This window comes from Mobula birostris, chromosome 13 (assembly GCF_030028105.1).
Source record: "Mobula birostris isolate sMobBir1 chromosome 13, sMobBir1.hap1, whole genome shotgun sequence".
NCBI lineage: Eukaryota > Metazoa > Chordata > Chondrichthyes > Myliobatiformes > Myliobatidae > Mobula > Mobula birostris.
The window spans coordinates 337,005-364,198 of record NC_092382.1 but is presented as its reverse complement, the minus strand read 5'-3'; the positions used below and the strand labels follow the sequence as shown (position 1 = coordinate 364,198).

Genomic DNA, 27,194 nt, shown 5'->3' with positions numbered 1-27,194 from the left:
TCCTCCCTGCCTACACCTGTTATGCACCTTTTTAAAAAATCTATACCGGGGCCTCAATATCTCTTGAAAAACAGGTATATTTACCTTTTATTTGTACAAACACATAAATACCTTGAAGTCTACAAATTGTATCTTTCAAGGTCTCCCACTTACCAAGTACACATTTGCCAGAATATAGCCAACCCACACAAGTCAGATCCTTTCTGATACCATCAAAATTGGTCTTTCTCCAATTTAGAATCTCAACCCATGGATCAGATCTATCGTTGTCCACACTTCCGTTGAATCTGATGACATTGTGATCACCGATGCAAAGAGTTTCCCAACACAGACTTCTGTTACGTGTGTCCTGTCCCAGTCCCTAATGGGAGATCAAGTATCACACTTGTGTCTTTGGGACTTCAATGTGCTGATTGACGAAACTTTCCTGAAGACATTTGTCAAATACATGAGTACGTCTACTCAATCATGAGAGTTCCCGTCCGTATGTGGAAGGTTAAAATCAAGTTATAACGAATTATGTTTCTTCCAATATTCTCTGAAGTCTACTAATTTGTTCCACTAAAATCCGCAGACTCTTACGTGCTCTGTAAGACAGACCCATTAACACGGTCAACAATTTTTATTTCTCCGATCTACCCATAAAACCTCACGAGATGAGTTCTCTCATCTGTCTTTATTGCACACTGTCGTGACATTTACCCTGCGTACTGAAACCACCCGCTGCCCCTGTAACCCTTCACACTCTGTCGTGTATAAAACAATAGAACCACAGAGCAGGAGAAAATCTGCAGATGCTGGAAATTCAAGCAACACACACAAAATGCTGATGGAACGCAACAGGCCAGGCAGCATCAATAGGAAGACATACAGTCGACGTTTCGGGCCGAGACCCTTCGTCAGGTCTAATCAGAATCACCGAATACCGAGCTGCCAGTCTCAATAATGGTGACAATATCATAATTCCATGTGTTGATCCATGATCTGAGCTCATCTGCCTTTCCTTCAATCCTTGTTGCATTGAAATATACGCAGCTCAGAACATTAAACATTAATCACAACATGGTTAACCTTCGATTCCTGACTTTGTTTGAGGTCTTAACAACATCTGTTTGAGAAGCCTGCATAGGTACGTGGATAGGAGGGAATGGAGGGCAGGTCAATGGGTCTCGATGGATTAACAGTTCGACATGGAGACCTGGAAATGTGCACAGATAACCCCCGGTGTGGGAAGGGAGAATAGGAATCATTCGCAGTAAAGCAGCTGGTTGCGAAAAAATCTCCATGTGGGATTGGAGATCCGGAAACGTGCGTGGTAAACACCCCCGCTGTGGAATACCAAGACCGGGAACCACAATCTCACCGTAGATTTGTTCAGTGACTTCTGATCAGCTATGATCAACATCGTTACCACTGTGGATGAATAAATATTTAATCCAATACTTCTGGCCTCCCTCACTCGTCCTTGCCTCCTCACCATCGCTCTTCACCCTGTTCTCTTCTCCATGTCTCTCCCTCACCCCTCAACACTCGCCCCACTCTACTCACCACCCAACAACCTTGCCGTCCTTTCTCATCATCCCCCCTAGTGCTCACCCTCATACCCCTCCGCACCCCACACCTTCACTCCTTCTGCCCCAATCCAGTCTCCCTCATTGCTCTGTTATTGATGTCATTCTCACTCGCCCGTCTTTCCTCGCCGCCCAACTCGGTCACAAATCCTCCTCAATGTACAGCCTACCACCCCTCCCTACTCACTGCTGATATCACTCACCCCTCCCTCCTTGCCAACCTAGTCACACCCCTCCTTACTTGCTGCCCCTCTCGCTCACCCATTCCTCCTTTGATTTCGCACTCACTCACCCTCCCTTGGACACCACTTATTCCACCTTCCCCTCCTATTCTCCTTAACCCTATCTCCTACTCCCTGTCACTCCCTCACTCTCCCCACCATTTACTCCTTCCGCACTCTAACTCCTCTCTCTCTGCTTCTTTCCTTCATCCTCTCTCCTATTCCACTCCCCTCTCTCTACGCCTCCCATTACCTTCTCACCATCCATCCATCCCTCTCACTCCCTTTCTCTCAGTCACTCTCCCCACGCTTTACCCCCTTTGTTCCTCCCTCTCTCTGGCCCTTCTTTTCCTCTCTGTCCCTCTCTCCAATCTCGGTCCCCCTTTTTCCTCCTTCTAGACCTCTCTGACCCTGCTTCCCTTCTCCCAACCTCACACCCCCTCATTCTCTGTCTCCCACTTCTTTCCCCCCTACGTCTCACTCTCTCACTCCCCTCTCTCTCGCTCTCTACCCTCACTGCCCATCTCTCACTCCCCCTCTCTCTCCACTCACTCTCTACAGCCCCCACACAAATTTATCTTCCCTCTGTTCACCTTCCACACACTCATCCTACCCTTCCCCTTACCCTCACAGTCTCCCCCTTGCACTCACTCTTACATCAACAGCACTTAAATGTTTAGTGGGATCTGTGACTGCAAAGGCTGCAGGTTCCATACACATGGTAACGTCCCTTAATTTAAAGAATGTCTCAGTTCGGAATGGCACGGACTGGTTTATTGCTCCATTTCTCTGTCCTTTCTTTCCCTCTCCGACCCTCTCCCCCTCTCTGTCCCTCTCTCCCCTCTTTCTAGACCTCTCACCCTGCTTTCCTTCTCCCCACCGCACTCCCCGTCTTTGCACCTCTCCCCTTTGTTCCCTCCCCACGTCTCACTCTGTTATCCCACCTCTCTCTTGCCCTCCCCCTTCATTCCCCATCTCTCACTCCTACTCTCTCTACTTAGAAAACATAGAAAATAGGCGCAGGAGTAGGCCATTCGGCCCTTCGAGCCTGCACCGCCATTTATTAAGATCATGGCTGATCATCCAACTCAGAACCCTGCACCAGCCTTCCCTCCATACCCCCTGATCCCCGTAGCCACAAGGGCCATATCTAACTCCCTCTTAAATATAGCCAATGAACTGGCCTCAACTGTTTCCTGTGGCAGAGAATTCCACAGATTCACCACTCTCTGTGTGAAGAGGTTTTTCCTAATCTCAGTCCTGGAGGACTTCGCCTTTATCCTCAAACTGTGACTCCTCGTTCTGGACTTCCCCAACATCGGGAACAATCTTCCTGCATCTAGCCTGTCCAATCCCTTTAGGATTTTATACGTTTCAATCAGAACCCCACTCAATCTTCTAAATTCCAACGAGTACAAGCCTAGTCGATCCAGTCTTTCATCATATGAAAGTCCTGCCATCCCAGGAATCAATCTGGTGAACCTTCTTTGTACTCCCTCTATGGCAAGGATACCTTTCCTCACATTAGGGGACCAAAACTGCACAAAATACTCCAGGTGTGGTCTCACCAAGGCCTTGTACAACTGCAGTAGTACCTCGCTGCTCCTGTACTCGAATCCTCTTGTTATCCAAGTCACCCTGCATCCTCTTAGCATCCTCCTCACAGCTAACACTGCCGCCCAGCTTCGTGTCATCCGCAAACTTGGAGATGCTGCATTTAATTCCCTCATTCAAGTCATTAATATATATTGTAAACAACTGAGGTCCCAGCACTGAGCCTTGCGGTACCCCACTAGTCACTGCCTGCCATTCTGAAAAGGTCCCGTCTATTCCCACTCTTTGCTTCCTGTCTGCTAACCAATTCTCTATCCACATCAATACCTTACCCCCAATACCGTGTGCTTTAAGTTTGCACACTAATCTCATGTGTGGGACTTTGTCAAAAGCCTTTTGAAAATCCAAATATACCACATCCACGGGTTCTCCCCTATCCACTGTACTAGTTACATCCTCAAAAAATTCTATGAGATTCGATAGACATGATTTTCCTTTCAAAAATCCATGCTGAATTTGTCCGATGATTTCACCGCTCTCCAAATGTGCTGTTATCACATCCTTGATAACTGACTCCAGCAGTTTCCCCACCACCGACGTTAGGCTAACCGGTCTATAATTCCCCGGTTTCTCTCTCCCTCCTTTTTAAAAAAGTGGGGTTACATTAGCCACCCTCCAATCCTCAGGAACTAGTCCAGAATCTAACGACTTTTGAAAAGTTATCACTAATGCATCCACTATTTCTTGGGCTACTTCCTTAAGCACCCTGGGATGCAGACCATCTGGCCCTGGGGATTTATCTGCCTTCAATCCCTTCAATTTACCTAACACCACTTCCCTACTAACATGTATTTCGCTCAGTTCCTCCACCTCACTGGACCCTCTGTCCCCTACTATTTCTAAAAGATTATTTATGTCCTCCTTAGTGAGGACAGAACCAAAGTAATTATTCAATTGGTCTGCCATGTTCTTGCTCCCCAGAATCAATTCACCGTTTCTGTCTATAGGGGACCTACATTTGTCTTTACTTTTCCTTTTTACATATGTATAAAAGCTTTTACAGTCAGTTTTTATGTTCCCTGCCAGTTTTCTCTCATAATTTTTTCCCCTTCCTAATTAAGCCCTTTGTCCTCCTCTGTTGAACTCTGAATTTCTCCCAGTCCTCAGGTGAGCCACTTTTTCTGGCTAATTTGTATGCTTCTTCTTTGGAATTGATACTATCCCTAATTTCTCTTGTCAGCCACGGGTGCACTACCTGCCTTGATTTATTCTTCCCCCACATAATTTCAGCTTCCCCCTCTCCAGTTTCCAACTTCCACACACTCACCCTGCCCTTCGTCTTTTTGTAAAATTTGTAAAATTTTGTAAACTCACAGAAAACAGGGCAGCAAATTTAACTGGTAACGTTACACGTTCGAGACCCTAATTCATGTTCTTTATTTCACATTAAAGGATCTATCATTATACACTTCAGCAGAAATGGTTACATACAATATTAAAGTGACTTTATTCACACTCCATTGAGAGTGATTGGTCAAACCGGTTACATTTGATTTCAACAGTTCTGAAGAAAGTGTGTGTGGCAGTTTGCAATGACGTCAAAACGCTGTTGGACTATTCTTGGGGAATCATTCAACTTTTGCCATTTATCAAAAGTTCCTGTTAAAAGAAAGGACGGGGATGAAAAGAGAGGAGAACATTAGATGGCCAGGGAGGTGATAAATTTGGTCAAGAAGGAAAATGAAATGTACATAATGCTTCAGATGTTAGGGTCAAACAAAACAGACGAGGAGTATAAAGACACCAGAACATAACTGAAAAAGGGAATTACGAAAGAGAAGAGGGGGTCATGAAAAATTCTTGGTAAGTTCGATTAAGGTGAATCCTAAGGCATTCTATACATTCATCAAGATCAGGAGGATAACTAGGGAGAGAACCCTAATGCATTCTCTTCCGTAACCAGCTCGAATCACATCAGGCAGGCACCAACCGCATCATTCACAAAGCTACATGTTATATTATATCAAAGAACACCTCACAAATAACTTCTTTGGAAAGGATCTCCAGTTTAGCAGATGACCTGAGGCATCGTTGTGTCGATTTTAAAACACAGAGCAAAGCAACTTTATCTCACAAAATGGAGGATGTAAAACCGTTCCACAAAATGGCAGCCTCCATCTCCAAGCACGTGGCAGGAGCAAAGACAATTCACCTGTCTGCTTCCACTGTCCTTGACCCATTCGAGTTCGACATTTTCTTCCAGATTTTAAATCCGCCATGGCCAGCAAACTGACAAGAATGAGTTGAATTGTTCAACTTCCAGGTTAAATGGTTAAAATAATATGGTCCAATCATCACCGTCATTCTGCATTTATTAAAAAAAAAATTACAGCACAGCAACGTGTGCCAACATCTCTTCAGACCCAGAGTCAACTGTTGAGATATTAGTCAAATTAACTTTATACAGACAGGCTGTAATAGGGACAGCAGTAGATAGTCCAGATACACATAACTCATGACCTGGCCAAACGGCTCTCGCCCCGGATAACCACGCTCTTGCGATACTGAATCCGATCACTGTTGCCCCATTCTACGCCCCATCCTGCGACACTGATGACATTACAAGTGTCCAAGATCGAGCCCCACCCGGTTCTCTGATTGCCATTACTGGTGTTCCATTCTACATCCCAACCTGGGACACTGATGACATTACTAGTGTCTCAGACCGAGCCCCACCCGGTTCTCTGATTGCCATTACTGGTGTTCCATTCTACATCCCAACCTGGGACAGTGATGGCATTACTAGTGTACCTTACTGAGACTAATCCTGGGGCACTAATGACATCGTGGGGAAATGTTTTTTTTTCCATCGATTTTGGGAGAGAGAGGATGTGGTGGGTGCAGTCGTCGCACGGAGTTAAGAGGGATTTCAGCCACCCCAGAACAACAGGATTTGTGTTCTTTGAATGTTTCGGAGATGCGGTCATTTTTGCTGCAGTTGGAAGTTTGCACATCCCTTAAAAGGGTAACAATCATACCAGTGCCCAAGAAAAGCAGCATGACCTGCATTAAGGACTATCATCCATTGTACTCACACTACTCTGAGAGGTTTGCGATGGCTACAATTAGCTCTTCTCTCAGCAAGGACCTGGGCCCACTGTCATTTGACTGTATCCACAATAGGCCACAATGCGATTTCATCAGCTCATCATGCGGCTTTGGATTACTTTGACAATACGAATACTTATATCAGAATGCTGTTTCTCGACCAGCGGTCAGCCTGTAATGCAATTATTCCTACAGATCTGATCAAAAGGCTCAAACCGCTGGGCCTTTCTACCTCCCTCTGCAACTGGATCCTCGACTTCCTCACCGGGCAACCACAATGTGTGCCGATCTCCACCTCGCTGTCAATCGATACAGAGGGAGCTGTGTACAGGCCACCTAACGGTAGTAGTGAGGTTGGGGATGGCATCAAACAGGAAATTAGAAATGCGTGCAATAAAGGAGCAGCTGTTATAATGGGTGACTTCAGTCTACGTATAGATTGGGTGAACCACATTGGTAAGGGTACTGAGGAAGAGGATTTCTTGGAATGTATGCGGCATAGTCTTCTGAACCAACATGTCGAGGAACCAACTAGAGAGCAGGCCATTCTGGACTGGATATTGGGCAATGAGGAAGGGTTAGTTAGCAATCTTGTCGTGCGATGCCCTTTGGGTAAGAGTGACTATAATATGGTGGAATTCTTCATTGAGATGGAGAGTGGCATAGTTAATTCAGAAACAAAGGTTCTGAACTTAAAGAAGGGTAACTTTGAAGGTATGAGACGTGAATTAGCTAAGACAGACTGGCAAGTGATACTTAAAGGGTTGACGGTGGATATGCAATGGCAAACATTTAAAGATCGCATGGATGAACTGCAACAATTGTTCAGCCCAGTCTGGAAAAAGAATAAATCAAGGAAGGTAGTGCACCCGTGGCTGACAAGGGAAATTAAGGTTAGTATCAATTCCAAAGAAGAAACATACAAATTAGCCAGAGAAAGTGGCTCACCTGAGGACTGGGAGAAATTCAGAGTCCAGCAGAGGAGGACAAAGGGCTTAATTAGGAAAGGGAAAAAAAGATTATGAGAGAAAGCTGGCAGGGAACATAAAAACTGACTGTAAAAGCTTTTATAGATATGTGAAACGAAAAAGATTGGTTTTAAGACAAATGTAGGTCCCTTACAGTCAGAAACAGGTGAATTGATCATGGGGAATAAAGACATGGCAGACAAATTAAGTTTAGCACACGTGGGAGTGGGGTGGGACTGCACCCGGTCATGATATGAGGCGTTCTGATCCCACTCAGGAGCGCAAGGCACACAGAGAGGGACTGAATGTTCGCGGTGCTGACTCCCCGGCAGGAGTAGCGGCTTGGGAAAGCAACGTGACAGGAGGAGCGGGGTTAAGGTGTTACTGGGGGAGAGATACAGTGAATACAGATGGACGAACAGAAGGTTAGAAAAATCCTTGAGCCAAGTCACACATTTCCCATTCTTCCAGGTCACGGGATTAATCATCTAATCCCGCACTAGTCTAGTATTAAAGCCCATGTCGCGATTGTCGAAAAAGTGGGACCACAGCATCACCACAAATCCTATTTACAAATGTACTGTGTTTCCAATGTTACCTAATGTCATGACCGGGCTACAGATAACCGGAGGCCCCATTTAGCGGAGCCTGATCCCGCGTCCAACAGCATGGAGCCACTCACAATGTTTCTTTTGAATCCGTATTTGTTGCACAAAAGGAGCGAACCCAAAATAACCTTTTCCCGCATAGGTTTATAGCATACACTCTAAAACAACATTGTGACAAATTGCGACAGCCTTGGCAATTGGCTTGCCGGTCAGTATGCAGCTGCAAATCTTCAAAAGCTACTTACCTTGACTCAACCGACAGATCTTATTTTGGGGTCTATGACAACTACAAAATGCTGGATGAAATCATAGGTCAGGCAGCATCTAGGGAGAGGAATAGACAGACAACGTTTCGGGTCGAGGAATTTCTCTCCATAGATGTTTCCAGGCCTGGGGACTTCCTCCAGCATTTCAATAGACAATAGACAATAGGTGCAGGAGCAGGCCATTCGGCCTTTCGAGCCAGCACCGCTATTCACTCTGATCATGGCTGATCATCCACAAGCAGTACCCTGTTCCTGCTTTCTCGCCATATCCATTGACTCCGCTATCTTTAAGACCTCTATCTAACACTTTCTTGAAAGAATCCAGAGAATTGGCCTCCACTGCCTTCTGAGGCAGAGCATTCGACACATCCACAACCCTCTGTGTAAAGAAGTGCTTCCTCAGCTCCGTTCTAAATGGTCTACCGCTTATTTTTAAACTGTGGCCTCTGGTTCTGGACTCCCCCAACATCGGGAACATGTGTCCTGCCTCTAGCGTGTCCAATCCCTTAATAATCTTATATGTTTCAATCAGATCCCCTCTCATCCTTCTAAATTCCAGTGTATACAAGTCCAGTCCCTCCAATCTTTCAATATATGACATTCCCGCCGTCCCTGGAATTAACCCAGCGAATCTACGCCGCACTGCCTCCATAGCAAGAATGTCCTTCCTCAAATTTGGAGACTAAAACTGCATATTATACTCCAGGTGGGGTCTCACCAGGGCCCTGTACAACTGCAGAAGGACCTCTTTGCTCCTATACTCAACTCCCCTTGTTATGAAGGCCAATATGCCATTAGCTTTCTTCACTGCCTGCTGTACCTGTATGCTTACTTTTCGGGTGCGAATCTCTTTTTTTCCGCATCCGCAGAATCTCTGGTGTTTACTCTCCCCGCAGCCTCCTTTTCCCTGCTATTAAGTATTTAAAATCACACTTATTCTGCATTACTACTACCTCTATATCTCGATTAAAGAACATTCGGAATCCTTAGTTAACACCTACACCGAGTTTTCCCCTTTGAGCTGCTGTCCTTTCACAGCACCGTGTAATAACGAGCATCTAGACCCGGTCATCTTACAGTCACATCTCCTAGCGCTACTAGGCCGGCCTCAGATGTGATGCTTTCGGAGTAGTAAAGAAAACAATATTATGGGTTTCTTAGGGATGCCAGAAGGGCTTAGACAATGGATATCACTTACCTGAATTTTCAGAAGGCGTTTGATAAGATGCCACACCTGAGGCAGGTTAACAAGATAACATCTGATGGCGTTACAGACATGATACTGGCATGGAGACTGGAATGCCTGACAGGCAAGAGACAACATGAGGGAATAAAAGGGGCCTTTTCTGGTTGGCTGCCGGTGATTAGTGGTGGTTCTCAGGGGTCAGTATTGGGACAGCTACTTTTCACATTGTTTGTCAATGATTTAAATAATAGAATTGATGGCTTTGTGGCAAAGTTTGTGGATGATACGAATATAGCTGGAGGGGGTATGTGGGGCTGAGGAAGCAATGCGATTGCAACAGGATTTAGGCAAATTGGAAGAATGGGCAAAAAATTGGCAGATGGATTAATTGTTGGGAAATGTATGGTAATGCTTTTTGGTAAAAAGAGCAATAGTGCAGACTATTATCTAAATGGGGAGAAGTTTCAAACATCGGAGATGCAGAGGGACTTAGAAGTCCTCGTGCAAGACTCCCAGAAGGTTAATTTACGGGTTGCGTCTTTGGGAAAAGGCAAATGTAATGTTGGCATTTATTTGAAGTGGAATAGAGTATAAAAGCAAAGAGATTATGCTGAACCTTTATAAGACACTGGTTAGGCCGCGCTCGGAGTATAGCTAACAGTTTTGGACTCCATTTTTCAGAATGGATGTGTTGTCATTGGAAAGTCCAGAGGAAGTTCACGAGCAAGATTCCGGGAATGAAGGGGTTAACATATGAGAAGCGTATGGCAGCTTTGAGCCTGTACTCAGTGGAATTTAGAAGAATGTGTGTGGATCTGATTTAAACCTACTGAATGTTGAAAGGACTAGACAAGATGGACGTAGAGGGGATGTTACCGATGGTGACGGTATCCTGAACTAGAGGGCAGAGCCTCAAAACTGAGGGGCGGCCATTTAGAACAGAGGTAAGGAAGATTGTTTGTTTGTCCAGAGAGGAATGAATCTGTGGAATACTCTGCCACGGACTGCGGTGGAGGCCAAGCCCAGGTGTATATTTAAGGTGGAAGTTGATAGTTTCCTGATCGGTCAGGGCATTAAAGGATATGGCGAGAGGGCAGGTGTATGGGGTTGAGTGGGATCCGGGATTAACCATGATAGAACGGTGGAGCAGACTCGATGGGCTGAATGGCCTAATGCTGCTCCTCTGTCTTATGGTCTGAGGTTCAGGGACTTGGAAATTCTGGATGTGGTGATAAATCGGCTTCGCCATCGGCTGTGCGGGAGAAACCAGCAAATGCTGAAAGATGGTTTAACCCTCTGACTGGTGACCAGTGGGTGCTGGGATATCCCAGGGATCGGCGCTGGGTCCATTGTTGTTTATCACCTATGTCAGCGGCCTGGATGATGTAATTTTAGATTAGATTCTTTTTAGATTTTCCTGTTCTCCTCCCTTCCAAACATCACGGCAATGTTTGGCTTTGGTTCAGCGACAGGTAATTTACATGTGTTATGCTCCGTTCGCATTAAATTGATTTACGGTAACTGTCGTCAGAGCTTCTCTTGTGAACATGCCAAGCAGAATTGACTATCCAGCCCATCGAGCTTTCTGTCCCACACCGTGCAATCATGGTTTTCGCTTTGCAATACCACGTGCTGCTTTCTGAAACTGTTTCCCCATCCCCACCCCCACCCCCAGTTGTTTGCAATGTATCGAAGCCTTAAGCAAAATCAAGGTCTTTGCTGCTACATGACGTTGAGGAGATCAGCTCGAAACACCCACAATAAACACAGTCACAAAGAGGAAAGCACATGCATTCATCTGAAATGACAAGTTTGGATACGGAACCCGTGTTGGCTAAACAGCTTTTCGCACACTGGCTTTGAAATCGTAACCCCTGGTTCGAGAAATGTTTTTTATCTTTGACATAAATTGTGGAAGCTCTCACACGTGTAGACGGAAAACTACAGGATCACTGACACCACCACCGCCCGAGGAGGATTACAATAGAAATGATGACTTCTTGATCACTGATCCAAAACACAGGTAACGTGCTGATTGGAAATAAAGATCCGAAATAAATAACAGAATTTGAATTAGTCTCACCTCAATTGACCAAGAATGTTCTGTCTCCGTGTCGATATATTTTCGAGTGGTTTTCTGCTAACTTCATTCCAACCAGTCCAGCGACAGATATTTATTATCTACGGGGGAGGGCCCGGTATTGCTGTTCTGTGAGACTCACAGCGCGATTTTCTGTGTGTAAGCGGCTGCCTGTCCACAGGGCGGATTCCAAACAAACCAGTTCAACTCCACTGCAGCTGTGCACAAAGCAAGCTTAATATTGTATTTAATTATTTCTGCTACAGAAAAATAACAATAGACAGCCGTTGATATAGAAAAGAAAGATCCCCAGTGTCTGCAGTCTGAATGATTACTTGTTCCGATTGCGACCAGACTTTGTGAGATTCCAGCATTTAATTTTACCACAAACTGCCATTATTTGTAGTTCTGATATCATACTTTGCGATTTAATTAAACAAATTGCTCTGTGGCATTCTCCACCGTCACGTCCCGAACAGTAAAACAGTAAAATCTTACGGTCGCCCTGTTTTTCTGGGTAGTTAGTTTTAACTGTGTGTGCGTGTCTCTGTGTCTCTGTGTGTGACTGTGTGAGAGAGAGAGAAATCGGAGAAGGGACCCGGCCCTGCCCCGCGGGACATTTTGGATATTATTATCGTGAACAAGCTTCATCTGTACTGACTCAGTAGAAACCGCCCTAAAAAAATGTGTATGACTGAAGGTAACAATGTCGTTTCTTTTCATTCATTTGGTAAATAATTACTTCGTTGAACGTGTTAGAGCTGCCTTCGCCCCTTGTATTCCCTCCCGATCCCGACAAAAGACCAGCCCCGCTGTAAACGCTCACTGATTTGCAGAATCGGAGACAACATTTACCTCTGATGTTGATACCGGACGGTGTGCAGTGCGGTCCCGGATAACAAATGTGCCGACCGTGCACCGAGAATTCAGTCTGTGCTGCCGCTCCCGACCCTATTCGGTTATGAAGTGTTAGTCGCTGATTACAGAGAGACAGGTCCGGATGAGCCGGAGTTAATGGGGCAGTCGGCGGTTCTGGTCCCACACCTCCTCACCAGCCTGGTACAGGTCGGTCAGCGGGAGGTGAGGGGACTAGGGCAAATCCAGCAAACACAGACAGAATTACAGAAGCTGTGTGAACCTTCCCCCGTGTTCGCAGATAGTTTCTGTCTGGATTTCCGGGTCGATCTCTCTTTTCCACCTTATTCCTCTGACGCAACCAGTGGGGCGGAGCTTATCCGTTTTATTCAGCCAGTTCCAGCTGTGAATTTGATCCAGCCGGGTTGAGGCTCCACCCACGTGTGAACGGGGCTGTCCGGCGCAGGGCGAGTTTCAGCACAAACACTCCACGCCCGTCACGGCTATTTCGGGGAACTGTTCTTTAAGGCGTTTCAGAGCGGGGAGGATTAATGAAGAAGGGGTGGCGTTACTAGTCAGAGAAAATGTCACGGCAGTGCTCCGTCAGGACAAATTGTAGAGCCCGACTAGTGAAGCGTTTTGTGTGGATATGAGAAATAAGTAAGGTATGGCCACGTTAATGGGGCTATATTAAAGACAACCCAACAGTCCTCGGGATTTAGAGGAACACATTTGTAAGATCCCAGATTATTGCAAGCACCTTGTAGTTGTTAGAGTGGGTTATTTTAATTTTCCACATAATGGCTGGGAATCCCATATTGTAAATGAACTAGTTGGGATAGAGATTGTCAAGCGTTTTCGTCATCGGTAAGCAGAAATCCCAACGAGCGAGAGTGAAATACTGAATCTGCAATTAAGCAATGGGGCAGGGCAGGGGGCAGAAGTTTGTGTATGAGGACACTTTTCATCCACTGACCAAGATGCCATAATGTCCACGTAAACATGTAAAATGTTAGATCTGACCTGTCGGTTGAGATTCTATATTGGAGAAAGCACCATTTTGATGTTATCAGAAAGGATTTGGCAAGTGTGGATTGGGACAGGCTGCCTTCTGGCAAAAGTGTACTTGGATGGTGTGAGGCCTTTAAAAAATAAATGTTGGGACGACAAAGCCTGCAAGTGGCTGTCAGATGAAAGGGAAGAATAACACGTGTAGGAATATTGATAGCCAGGAGATATTGAGGCGCCGGTTAAAAGAGGAGAGGAGATGCACAGCAGAGAATGGCAAGTAGGATCACATGAGGTCCGTATGGAGTATAACAAGTGCAGGAGAACGCTCAAGAAAGAAACCCGGGAGGCTCAAAGAAGGCATGATGTTCCTCTAGCAGACAAGGTGAAGGAAAATCTTTGGGAATTCCACAAACATGTTCAGAGCAAAAAGATTGCAAGGGTTAAATTGGACCTTTGGAAGACCAGACTGATAATCGGATATAATCCGATGTTGCAGTATTTATGTGGAGTCAGGAAAATTACATTGGAATGAGAGAGTAGCCGGTCAAAGTAAATTGGATGGAGCTGCAGGCAGGAATGTCAGCAGAGCAGCAATGCAGTGCATTTCTGGGGGGGGGGGGGGGGAAGAGGAATCTGCAGGACATGTGTATTCCAAAAATGAAGAAATACTCAAATTGCAAAATAGTACAACTGTGGCTGACAAGGAAAGTCAAAGCCATTGCAAAAGCAAAAGAAAGGGCACACAACAAAGCAAAAATTAGTCGGAAGATAGAGGACTAGGAAGTTTGTTTTAAAAAACCTACAGGTAGCAACTAAAAATCACTAGAAGGAATCGAATGAAATATGAAAGTAAGCTAGAAAATAATATCAAAGTAGATAGTAAAAGTTTTTCAAGTATGTTAAAAATAAAAGAGAAATGATAGTGTAGTTGGTGACACAGGACAAGATAATCTTGCCTGACGGACCCGTTGGAATTCTTTGAGGAAATAACAAGTAGGATAGATAAAGGGGATGCTGCGGATGTTGTATATCTGGACTTTCAGAAGCCTTTAACAAGGTGCCACACATGAGGCTGCTTACCAAGTTAAGAGCCTATGGTATTGCAGGAAAGTTAATAAGGTGGTTGGAGCCTTGGCTGATTGGTAGGAGGCAGCAAGTGGGAATAAAAGGGTCATTTTTCTAGTTGGCAGCCAGTGACTAGTGGTGTTCCGCAGTGGTAGGTGTTGGAAGCATTTCTTTTCCCGGTGTATATTAAAAATTTAGATGGCAGAACAGATGGGTTTGTCGCCGAGTTTGCAGATGATACGGAGGTTGGTAGAGAGGCAAGTAGAGTTCAGGAAACAGGTAAGATGCAGAAGGACTTAGACAGATTAGGAGAATGGGCAAGAAAGTGGCAAATGTTCGAACATGCATGGTCATGTACTTTGGTAGTAGAAATAAATGTGCGGACTATTTTTATAACGGGGAGAAAATCCAGGAATCTGAAATGCAGATGGACTTGGGAGTCCTTGTGCAGAACACCCAGAAGTTTAACTTGCAGGTTGAGTCGGTGGTGAAAAGGCAAATGTCATGTTAGCATTCATGTCAAGAGTTCTAGAGTACAAGAGCAACGATGAGACATAACAAGGCCCGGGTGAGGCCTAACCTTGAGTATTGTGAACGGTTTCGGTCCCTCGGCTTAGAAAGGATGTGCTGGAATTGGAGAGGGTCCGGAGGAGCTTCACAAGGACGATTCCAGGAATGAAAGGGTTATCACACGAGGAACGTTTGATGACTCTGGGTCAGCACGCGCTGGAATCCAGAAGGATGGAGGGGGGCGGGCGGTGGGGGGAATCTCATTGAATCCTTTCTAATGTTGAAAGGCCGAGACAGAGTAGACGTGAAAAGGGCGTGGGGGAGTCCAGGACAAGAGGACACAGCCTCAGGATAGACAGCTGCAGGGATCGGTGCTTTGTCGTTTGTTGTTTCCCATCTCTATCAATGATCTGGAGGATAATGTGAGCAGATTTGCGGATAGCACCAAGTATGGGACTGTAGTGGACAGTGAGGACGGCATCACGGTTTGCAGAAGGATCTGCATCAGCTGTAAAGATGGGCTGAAAAATGGCTGATGTAAATTAATACAGAAAACAGCAAGGTTTCGCACCTCTGTCGGACCAGCCAGGCTAGGTCTTACACAGTGAACGGTGGGGCACTGAGGACTGTGATTAAAGAAAGGGATCTGCAGACATAGATCCATAATCCATTAAAAGTTGTGCCACAGGTAGATAGGGTGGTAAAGAAAGCTTTTGGCACGTTGCCATTCATACGTCAGTGTATTGAGTACAGGAGATAAAAAGTTATGTTGAAGTTGTATAATACGGTGGTGAAGTCTAACTTGGAGAATAGTGTGCAGTTTTGGTCACCTACCTGCAGGAAAGGTGTAAGCAAGTTTGAAGGAGTACAGAAAAAATACAAAAATGTTGCAGTGTCTGGGGGATTTCAGTTATAAGGAAATGTTGAGCAGGGTAAGACTGGATTCCTTAGAAAGTGGAAGGGGGATTTGATAGAGGTGTGCACAATTACAAGGGGCATAGATGTGGTAAATGCAAGCAGGCTTTGTCTGTTTAGGTTGGGTTGGGCTACAATCAGGGTGAAATGTGAGAAGTTTATGGGGAACGTGAGAGGAAACAGAAACATAGATAACCTATAGCACAATACAGGCCCTTCGGCCCACAAAGCTGTACCTAACATGTACTTACTTTAGCAATTACCCAGGGTTACCTCCAGGTAATTGTTCTTCACTGAGAGGGTGGTGACAGGATGGAATGAACCTGCAGCACAAGTGGTGCAGGCGAGCTTGATTTCAACGTTCAGGCGAAGTTTGTATCGATACATGGATAGTGGGGATATGGAGGGTTATGATCCCGATGTAGGTCGGTGCGGGTAGGCAGTTTAACTGGTTTCGGTATTGACTAGATGGGCTGAAGGGCCTGTTTCTGTGCTGTCGTTTTATATGACTCTATGTTCCGGGACACGTAATTTCATCCTTTCTTCTAGAAACAAACCAAACCCGTTCGCCCGTGTACGAGTCAGGAATGTTTATGTCTATTCATTTATTGATATCAGTATTAACTGATTATTGTATTTCAATCAGGGCAATTCTTGTCAAAAGAAACACCTTCGCCCTCGGTTAACCAGTGAGTTGTTGATTCACACTGCGCCAGAAAGATTTGAGAAATTTATCTTTCTTGAAAGACGCCCATTCCAAATGGTCAGAAACTGGACCCATGTAGGGAGTGACAGGTTGTTTGGGAATGAGCGCTGTTGAAGGTGCGATGGTAGTTGGATGTGGATTTGATTTCCAATAAGGAGACACATCTATTCTGTGAAAAAACCGCCTATTCGCATCGACCTGCCCCGACCCACAGCCGTCCATGTCCCTAACATCCATGTACCTATCCAACCTTCTCTGAAATGTTGTAAACGAGCATGCATGCAGCAACTGCGGTAGCAGCTCGTTCCACATTCTCACGATCCAGTGAGTGAAAAAAAATCCCCTCATTTTCCTCTTCAGCTTTTCAACTTTCGTCCTTCTGCCATGACCACAGACTGTAGTCTCGCCCAACCTCAGTGGAAAAAGAAACACGATAAAATCTGCAGATGCTGGAAGTCAAAGCCACACGCACACAATGCCACTGGAGCTCAACAGACCAGGCCGCATCTATCGAAAAGAGTAAACATTTCAGGCTCAGTCCTGATGAAGGGTCTCGGCCCGAAACATCGACAGTTTACACTTGTCTACAGATGCTGCCTGGCCTGCTGAGTTCCTCCAGCATTGTGTGTGTGCGTTGCTCAGTGGTAAAATCCTGCTTGCATTTACCCTATATGCTCCCTTTAGTATTTATTATGCCTCTGTCAAATCCCCCTCTATCTTCTGCACTTCAAGAAATAAAGTGCGAACCTGTCCAATCTTTCCTTATAACTCAGGTCCTCCAGATCCGACAAGATCCTTGTAAATTTCCTCTGAACCGCTTCAAGCTGATTTATAGCTTTCTTGTTAGTAGATGACCAAACCTGCGCACAATACTCCCAGTCAGGCCTCAATGGCGTCTCATACAACTTCAACATTACATCCTGTCTCCTGTAATCAGCACTTTGATTTATGAAAGGCAGCGGGCCAAAAGCTTTCATTTCGACCCCTATATACCTCTACAGCCACATAAATGAATTATGGACCAGTACTGCCAGATCCTCTTGTTCCACCGCACACCCCAGTGCACCGTTCACTGGGTAAATCTCACCTTGGGTGGTCCGACTGAAGTGCAGCACCTCACACTTGCCAGCATTAAAATCCATCCACCGGTTGTCCAGCTGGTCCAGATCCCGCTGGAATCCAATAGTCTTCCTTGTTGTCCACTGCACCCCCAATACTGGAGTCATCCGCAAATGTGCGGATCCAGTTAGCTGCATTATCATCTGGATCAATGATATAGATGTCAAACAACAGCGGAACCGGTATCGATCCCTTTGGCACTCCACAGGCCTCCAGTCAGAGAGGCAATCACAATCTCACTTCTCCCGCAAAGCCAATACTTCATACAATTTACTACCTCTCATTGAATGCCAAGCAACTGAATTTCATTGACCAGCATCCCATGCGGAACCTTGTCAAATATCTTGATAAAGTCCATGCACACAACATCCACTTCCTTGCCTTCATCAACATTCCTGGTAAATTCCCCTTAAAACGCTACCATGTTCATTAGACACGACTTGCAGGGCACAAAACTGTGCTAACTATCCCTAATCAGTCCCTGTCCGCCCAAATGGTCATAGACCCGACCCCTTAGAATACCGTCCAATATCTTTCCCACGTCTGACATGACTCACATCAGGAGAGAGCCTTTCTTAAACAGCAGAACAATATTTCACATTACCAATCAACACGATGGGCAAGTGACCTAATGCTGATGGTTTATCTCAAGGTCGTGTAGATTGAGTCAGAGAGGGTAACTAGATCAGCCAGGATGAAATGGCAGTGCCGACTCGATGGGCCAAATTCCCCAATCTGCCCCTTTACCTTATCGTCTTATTCATTATTCTCTAATTTTTTTGTTGTCTTACTTGCTGCTGAGGATGGTTTAATTATCTCTGCTGGATCCCGAGCAGATTCTGCACTTGCCATCCACAAGTTCGGAAGGAACCCTTTGGCAGGACCTGGAAATTCGTCAACCGATTTTGCCTCAAGGCAGCAGCATGTCCGCCTCTGTAATAAGTATATGTTCCATGAGCTGCTTCACCTGACTTCTATATATTCTGTGTAGATTCTGCCTCCGACTCCCGAATAAAACCGATAATAACCACCCCACCCAATAATTATTGGCTTCATGCGTTGATTACCATTCCGGTCTTCCAGAGGACCAATTTTGTCCCTTGCAATTATTTTGTTCTTTACATTTCTGTAGAATCCCCTTTGGATTCTGGTTCACTTTGTCTCCTTGGGCAATGTCATGTATTCTTTAACCTTCCTGATCTTTTCTTAAGTGTTCTCTTGCATCTCCCATACCCCAGAAGTAGCTCAGTTGTCCCTACCTGACGATACCTGCTAAGGAACTGCATTTATTTCTTCAATATCTGCCTCAATATATCTTGAAAACCAAAGTTCTCTAAACTTGTTATATTTACTTTTTTTTATTCTGACAGCCACATTCACGCTTGGCACTCTCAAAATGTCGCTTTTGAAGGTCTCCCGTTCACCAGTTACACCATTGCCTGATAACAGCGAGTCCCAATGCACAATTCTCAAAACCTTTTTAGATACCATCAAAATTGGCCTTTCCCCAATTTATAATCTCAGCCCGCAGGCCAGACCGTTCGTTATCTATATTTACTTCTAAAATAATGGCATTATGATCGCTAGATGTAAATATTTGGCATACAGAATCTTCAATCACAAGCCGTGTCTAATGGGGAATCAAATTTCGCAGACTCTCTCGTTGGGACTTCCATGTACTGATGAAGGAAACTTTTTCTGATCACATTTAACAAACACGACCCAGTCTAGGGGTTTTGAGCATGGTGGGAGACCCAGTCAATGCGTGGAAAGTTAAAATCACCTACTTTCACAAACTTATGTTTCTTTGAACAGTCTGTGATCTCTCTACAAATGTGTTCCTCAAAATCCCTCGGACTGTAGGGTGGTCTGTAATATAGCCCCAGTAACATGGTCCTACCTTTTTTGTTACTCAGTTTCAACCATAACGCCTCACTAGAGGAATTATCCAGTCTGTCAATAGACAATAGACAGTAGACAATAGGTGCAGAAGTAGGCCATTCGGCCCCTCGAGCCAGCACCGCCATTCACTGTGATCATGGCTGATCATCCACAATCAGTACCCCGTTCCTGCCTTATCCCCATAACCTTTGATTCTGCTGTCTTTAAGAGCTCTATCCATCTCTTTTTTGAAAGCATCCTGAGACTTAGCCTCCATAGCCTTCTGGGGCAGAGCATTCCATATATTCACCACTCTCTGGGTGAAAAAGTGTTTCCTCAACTCCGTTCTAAATGGCCTACCCCTAAATCTTAAACTGTGGCCTCTGGCCTCTGGTTCTGGACTCACCCATCAGCGGGAACATATCAGTGTCCTGACGGGGCACTACCATCACGTTTTCCCCTGACTGATAAAGCCACCGCTCCTCCTTTAATCTGCCCCACTCTGTGGCGTCTAAAACAACGGAACCCTGGAATATAGATCTGTCAATCCTGCCCGTGTCATAGCCAAGTCTCACGAAGGACTATAATATTGTAAATCGTGTCGATTCATGCCCTGATTCTCATCTGTCTTTTCTTCAATAATTCTTGTATTCAAACATACGCAGCTCAGAACATTAGTCGCAACATGCTTTACCGTTTGATTCCTGACTTTGTCTGAGGGTTTAGCATCTGTTTGAGAAACTTAGATAAGTATGTGGATGGGAGGGCTATAGAGAGCAGGTCAGTGGAAATCGGCAGGTTAATAATTTTGCACGCAGACGGGGAACAGTGAACAATAAAGCTCCCGGTGCGGAATATAGAGACGGAGAATCGTGTGCTGTAAAACTCCGCGCTATCAGATATGGAGACCAGAACCGTTCGCGGTAAAACTCCCGACGTGGAACCGTAATCCCACGGTGGATATGTTCGGTGACTTGTGAACATCTATGATTAACGACCCTGCAACTGGAGACTGAATGAATAGTTCGTTGAACAATTCTAATCAGGCACACCATCTCCTCGCATTTCTCCCTTACCCCTGGCTACTTACCCCGTCTCCCTCCTCACAGTCTTTCTTCATTATCCGGCCCTCTACTCCAGCCTTCCCTTCTTACTCCCTGTCTTCCTCATCGTGTCGTCTCCCCCTTCGTGTCGTCTCCCCGTTATCCCTTATCCCCCTTATCTCCCCCTCATCGCCTCTCTCAATCATCTTTGCTTCCTCACCGTCCCTCTCCCTCCCTTTCCCTCGTCTCTATCCCTCTCAGGTACACCACTACCTCGACCAGTCTCCCACTGTCTTTCATCCTTTTCCTCCCTCTCTCCTCTGTTACCCCTCTCTCTACTATTCTATCAACAAATCGTACTCCTCTCTCCTGTCTTTCTTCACTCCCTCACTCTCTCATGTTCTCTCTTCATTTCTCTCACACTCTCTCTCTCCCCTTCACCCTTTCTATCCCCTCAGATTCTCTTACTCTTCCATTCTCATTCCCATTCCACAATCCCTGTCCCTACCCCATCACCCACCATCTCACTCAGTCTCAGTCACCCTCTGTCTCCCCCTCTCCATCTCTCACTCTCTTCTCCCTCTAACTCTTCTCTCTCACTCCCTCACCTCTGTCTCTCTGTAACCTCCTCCATCTCCAGCTCTCTCCCTCTCTATATCTCTCCCTATGTCCCACCCTCACCTCCTCGCTCTTCCAAACACGCTCCCTGCTGGCTCCCGTATCCCACACTGTCCTACCCTCTCTCTCACCCTCTAAATGCACCGCTCACCCCACGCGTTCTCCCTCTTTGCTCTCTCTCTCTTACTGTCTCTCAACTCCCCTCTCTCTCAATCTCTCTTTCACGCTCTCCCTTCTCTCTTATTCTCTCTCTCCCTCTCTCTCTGTCTCCTCTATCCCTCACTCCCTCCCTCCCGTCATACCCCACGCTCTCCACCTCATCCCATACATACATCAACAATATTTAAATATCAAGTTGCATTTATAATAATGCTCTTTGTATGTTCCGGATCTTCAGTAATGGTCTTTATATATGAGGATCAGAGGGATCTTGGGGTCGGAGTCCATATGACACTCAAAGTTTCATCGCAGGTTAACTCTGTGGTTAGGAAGACATACGGTGCATTGGCCTTTGTCAATCATGGGACTGAGTTTAAGAGCCGAGAGGTAATGTTGCAGCTTTATAGGACCCTGGTCAGACACGACTTGGGGTACTGTTTTTAATTCTGATCGCCTCACTACAGGAAGGACGTGGAAACCATAGAAATGTTGCAGAGGAGATTTACAAGGATGTTGCCTGGATTGGAGAGTATGCCTTATGAGAATTGGTTGAGTGTCCTCGGCCTTTTATCTTTATAGCGACGGAGGATGAGAGGTGATCTGATAGAGGTGTACAAGATAATGAGAGGCATTGATCGTGTGGATAGTCAGAGGCTTTTCCCCAGAGCTGAAATGGCTAGCACGAGAGGGCATAGTTTTAAGGTGCTTGGAAGTAGGTACAGAGGAGATGTCAGGATTAAGTTTTTTTTTACGTAGAGAGTGGTGAGTGCGTGGAATGGGCTTCCAGCGGCGGTGGTGGAGGCGGAAACGATGGTGTCTTTTAAGAGACTCCTGGATGGCTACATGGAGCTTAGAAAAATAGAGGACGATGGGTAAAGTTTAGGTAGTTTTAAGTTAAGGACATGTTCGGTACTGCTTTGTGGGCCAAAGGGCCTGTATTGTGCTTTAGGTTTCTATGTTTCTATATTATGGAATGCGGCAGTTGGGAATAACGTTGTCTCATTTATTTAAATCAATCGTGAAAAATATTTTTAAAACAACTGCAGAAAATTGTAATCTGAGTTAAAAATGAAAAGAAGGCTCTAATAGATATAGATTCTATTGCTCTTCCCTCCTGCAAAAAGGGTTAAATACAATATTAAAGCGACTTTGCACACACCCAAATGAGATTAATTTGCGGAACCGGTTCGATTTCATTTCAGCCCAAAGGCGGCTCCCTGTTCTCAGAAATGGGAGCGGACAGGCAGCTGCTTACACACAGACTCTGGACTGCGAGTTTCACAGAATAACAACCCGGACCTTCCAAATCAATCAATGATCTGACACCTTCTCCTTCCATTTCAGTCCTGATGAAAGGTCTTGGATCGGAACGTCGAGCTGTTATTCCCAGCCATAGATGCTGCCTCGCCTGCAGCGTTTCTCCGGTATTTTCAGCGTTGCCCTGGTTACGAATGATCCGCGAGAGGGAGCGTGTGGGGGGGGAGGGGGCAGTGGGCGGGGCTAGCTGAAAGAATCGACTTCAAAGCACCCATCCTCTTAGGATATTCCTGAGGAGTTAAGATGAGAATAATTCATCTTCTTATATGTATTTTGTATCTTTATTTACAAACAACCCGTTGTCTGTGTTTCGGATCAGTGATCAATATGTCATCACCTCTCTTCTAAATCTCGCTTAGTGGAGATTGTGTTTGCGTTCCGCTTGTTTCCTCTTTGTACGGTTGAGATTTTCCAGAACTTATGTCAAGATTAATATCAGTTCTAAAAGATGGGGGAACGGTTTAAAAGCAACAGTTGTATTAACGACAGCTGATCCGGTTTGAAAGGGTTGCATGTTAAGTACGTTTTTAATCTCTCTTTCTTTTTTTGTCTTTTTTGTTATGTTTGAAAATCCTCTCAATGGTCAATAGAACCAAGGTTTTCGATTATATTCAAGACCCAGACGCTTAATATAAAGTTTGGGAATGCAGACTGAAAGTTCAGATGTGTTCAGCTATATTTTTTAAGACCATAAGACGGCGGAGCAGAATTAGGCCATTTGGCCCATCGAGACTGTTCCGACATTTCCCCATGGCTCATCGATTTTGCATCTCAGCCCCAAACGCCCACCTTTTCCCCGTATCACTTCATGCCCTGACCAATCAAGAATCTATAAACCTCTGCCTTAAAAATACATTCAGACTTGACTGCACGGTTACCAATCACTGGCTAAAGACATTTCTCCGCATCTTCGTTCTTAAAGGACGGCCCTCTATTGTGAGACTGGGTCATCTGGTCTTAGACTCTCCCACCACAGGAAACATTCTCCCCGCATCTACCCTATCAGGACATTTCACCATTCGATACGTTTCAATTAGGCCACCCCTTATTCTTCTGAATTCTGGTGAATACAGGCCCAGGGCAGGAAACGCTTTTCATATGACGAGCCTTTCAAACCTTGAATAATTTTTCTGAACCTCCTTTGAACCCTGTCCAGTTTCAGCACAACCTTTCTACGATAAGGGAGACGAAACTGCTCACAATGCCCCAAGTGAGGCCTCGCTGTCGCCTGCCAAATCATTCCGTCAGGTCGCATAGGCAGCAATTCAGAGATTACTACCTGGAAGTCCTGTTTCTCAGGCTTTTAAACATCTCCCTAAATCTCTCTTCAGGATCTTATCACCTTGTCTACCAATGCCGTTAGTGTCAATATTCACCAGACCTCGGGCTGCTCACGCTCGCCCTTGAGAGTACCATAGACCCGACCCGAGACACCCCTGATCCCGGAACCAGGGAGGCAACATCCATGTCGATTTCTCTATCACTCCTACAGAACATCGTCTCTGTCCCTCCGACTAAGGAATCTCCTATCAACACTGCAATTGTCTTCATCTCTCTGCTCTTCTGAGCCGCAGCACTAGACTCAGTACCAGAGAGCCGGTCACCGTGACTCCTCCCGGGTAGGTCGTCACCCTCAATAGTATCTAGTTGTGTACTATTAATGAGGGGGACTGCCACACTGGCTGTGTATTTCCCCTCATTCTCCTGACAGCCGCCCAGTTACCCATCTCCTGCAACCTAGAGGTCACTACTTCCCTTTAGCTCCTGTCTATCACCCGCTCATTATCCCGTATCAGTCGAAGGCCATCGAGCTGCAGCTCCAGTTCCTTAACACCTTCTCTCAGGGGGCGCTACTCGGCGTACCTGGCGCAGATGTGTTTATCTGGGGGACTGGAGGTCTCCCAGACTTCCCACATCCCACACAGAGTAGAAAACACTGCCCAGGAGCCACTCGCTCTAATCTGTTCTGCCAAAATAAATGGGGAATGAACAAGTGAGCGCACAAAGCGAGTAACTTACAGGACAATGTACCTCACCCAAACCTGATCTCGCCTAAGCCCGATGAGATAAAGCCATTCTTATCAGTGACAGAATGAAAAAGGATGGCCGCTCCGCTCGCGCTTGGAGTATTCGTATTGGCCCTCGGGTTCAAATCAGATTTCTGCCTGAAGTAGCCGATTTGAGGGGCTGGCTGGCCTACAAATGCACATTGCGCTGTTCACAAGAGAATCGGTGACAACTGATTTGGAGTAAACCAATCGAACGAGTACTTGCAAATGCACATGCAAATTTTTAGTTGGCAGAACGTAAATTTAATATTGCACTAATTATGTATTTATAGTCCATTTTCAGTGTGAATTCCGGACCCCAGCAGGGGTTGGGGAATTGAACGGCTGCTGGGCAACACGGTCTGGGAAGAGAAGACGAGCTTCCCGTTCGCTTTCACTCATCCTGCAGACCCCCCATCGCTCTCATGCGTCATTACACAGCCCCGCCTACTGCACCACGCGCGCCCTCTCACGGAGCTTCGTCAGCCTCGCGCTAACAATCCGTGCTCCTGTCATCTCCCAGGCAACGTGCCACTTCTCGTCAAATGACTACCGCGATATTTTGCTTCCATTGGTATCAGATAATGTCAATCTAAGGTACCAACCAATAGGAATACGAGATTCGTCAAGAGGGCGTTCCACCCTGTGGAAGAAAAATAGTCAGACATTGTGGCGAACGTTAAGGGGTTAATGACCTTCTTGTAGTGTGTGAATTCAAAGTCTGTAATCACTTATCTGCGGCTAATGTACACGGTGTGACTGAAATGTGCTTTGTAGACGGGATGGGAAAATAACTATGTCTGTGCTTCCTTGTTCTAAGAATCATCACATGCCTGCGCTTGGGAAAGCCTGATATACTGTCCTGATATACCGAGCTACAAGTAACTGACTCGCATGCTGGCTGTACTTTGAGAAAGAAGTTTCTCTCTGGAATCATTGTTCCGTAATCTGCCCTAACACAGCAGGCAGAGTAATTTTTAGGCTGATTGGTGTTTCGGGTTATCAACTAGATTTAAACCGTTACTCATCGTTTTAGAACTGATATTAATCTTGACATAAATTCTGGAAAAACTCAACCGTGCAAACGGGAAACAAGAGGAACGCAAACACAACCGTCGTCAGGAGATTTGGAAGAGAGGTGATGACATAAGACCATAACATACAGGAGCAGAAGTAGGCCATTCGGCCCATCGAGTCCGCTCCGCCATCCAATCATGTGCAGATCCAATTTTTCCAGTCATCCCCACTCCCCTGCCTTCTCCCCATACGCTTTGATGCCCTGGCTAATCAAGAACCTATCAATCGTTGCCTTAAATGCACCCAATGACTTGGCCCCCACAGCCGCTGGTGGCAACAGATTCCACAGATTTATCACCCTCTGACTAAAGTGATTTCTCTGCATCTCAGTTCTAAAAGGACGTCCTACGATCCTGAAGCCGTGCCCTATTGTCCTAGAATCCCCTACCATGGGAAATAACTTTGCCATATCTAATCTGTTCAGGCCTTTTAACATTCGGAATGTTTCTATGAGATCCCCCCTCATTCTCCTGAACTCCAGGGAATACAGCCCAAGAGCTGCCAGACGTTCCTCATACGGTAACATATTAATCACTGATCCAAAACACAGACAACTGGTTGGTTTTGAATAAAGATACAAAATACATATCAGAAAATGAATCTTTCCCCAGGAATATTCTGGAAGGACGGGTGTTCTGAAGTCGCTTCTTCCCCGCCCACTGCACCCACACGCGCCATCTCGCACCCTCGCGCTGATCTCCCGTAACCATGGCAACACACACACACACACACACACACACACACACACACACACACTGCGGGAGAAACGCTGCAGGCCAGGCAGCATCTATGGATGGGTATAACCAGTCGATGTTCCGATCCAAGACCCTTCAGCAGAACTGGAATGGAAGGAGAAGAGGCCAGATCATTGATTGATTTGGAAGGTACGGGTTGTTGTTCTGTGAAACTCGCAGTCCAGGCTCTGTGTGTAAGCAACTTCCTGTCCAGGCACATTCCTGAGAATAGGGAGCCGCCTTTAGGCTGAAATCAAATCGAACTAGTTCGGCAAAACCCTCTCATTTGGGTGTGAACCAGGTCACTTTAATATTGTATTTAACCCTTTCTGCGGCAGGGAAGAGCGAAACAATCTATATCTATCCGAACCTTCTTTTTCATGTTTAACTCAGATGACAACTTTCTGCAGTTGTTTGAAAAATATTTTACACAATTCATTTTAATATATGATTCGACGTCATTCCCAGCTGCGTCATTCCGTAATATAAAGACCATTACCGAGGATCTGGAACCCACAAAGATCCCAGATACAAATGTACTTGGCATTTAAATATTGTTGATGTATGTATGGGA

The 27,194-nt window shown here is 45.6% G+C and overlaps 1 long non-coding RNA gene across 2 annotated transcripts; it reads right to left on the bottom strand.

Annotated features, from left to right (window-relative positions):
* Positions 1-29: 29 nt before the first annotated feature.
* LOC140208176 (uncharacterized) lies at positions 30-12,747 on the bottom strand. 2 transcript variants are annotated; one of them, XR_011888679.1, is made up of 3 exons: positions 12,418-12,747; positions 11,566-11,780; positions 30-587 (listed from the first exon to the last, which is right to left on the bottom strand). It is a non-coding gene; the product is annotated as an uncharacterized lncRNA (long non-coding RNA). The 2 variants fall into 2 exon arrangements; XR_011888678.1 differs by lacking the exon at positions 30-587 and adding an exon at positions 4,673-5,005.
* Positions 12,748-27,194: the final 14,447 nt, after the last annotated feature.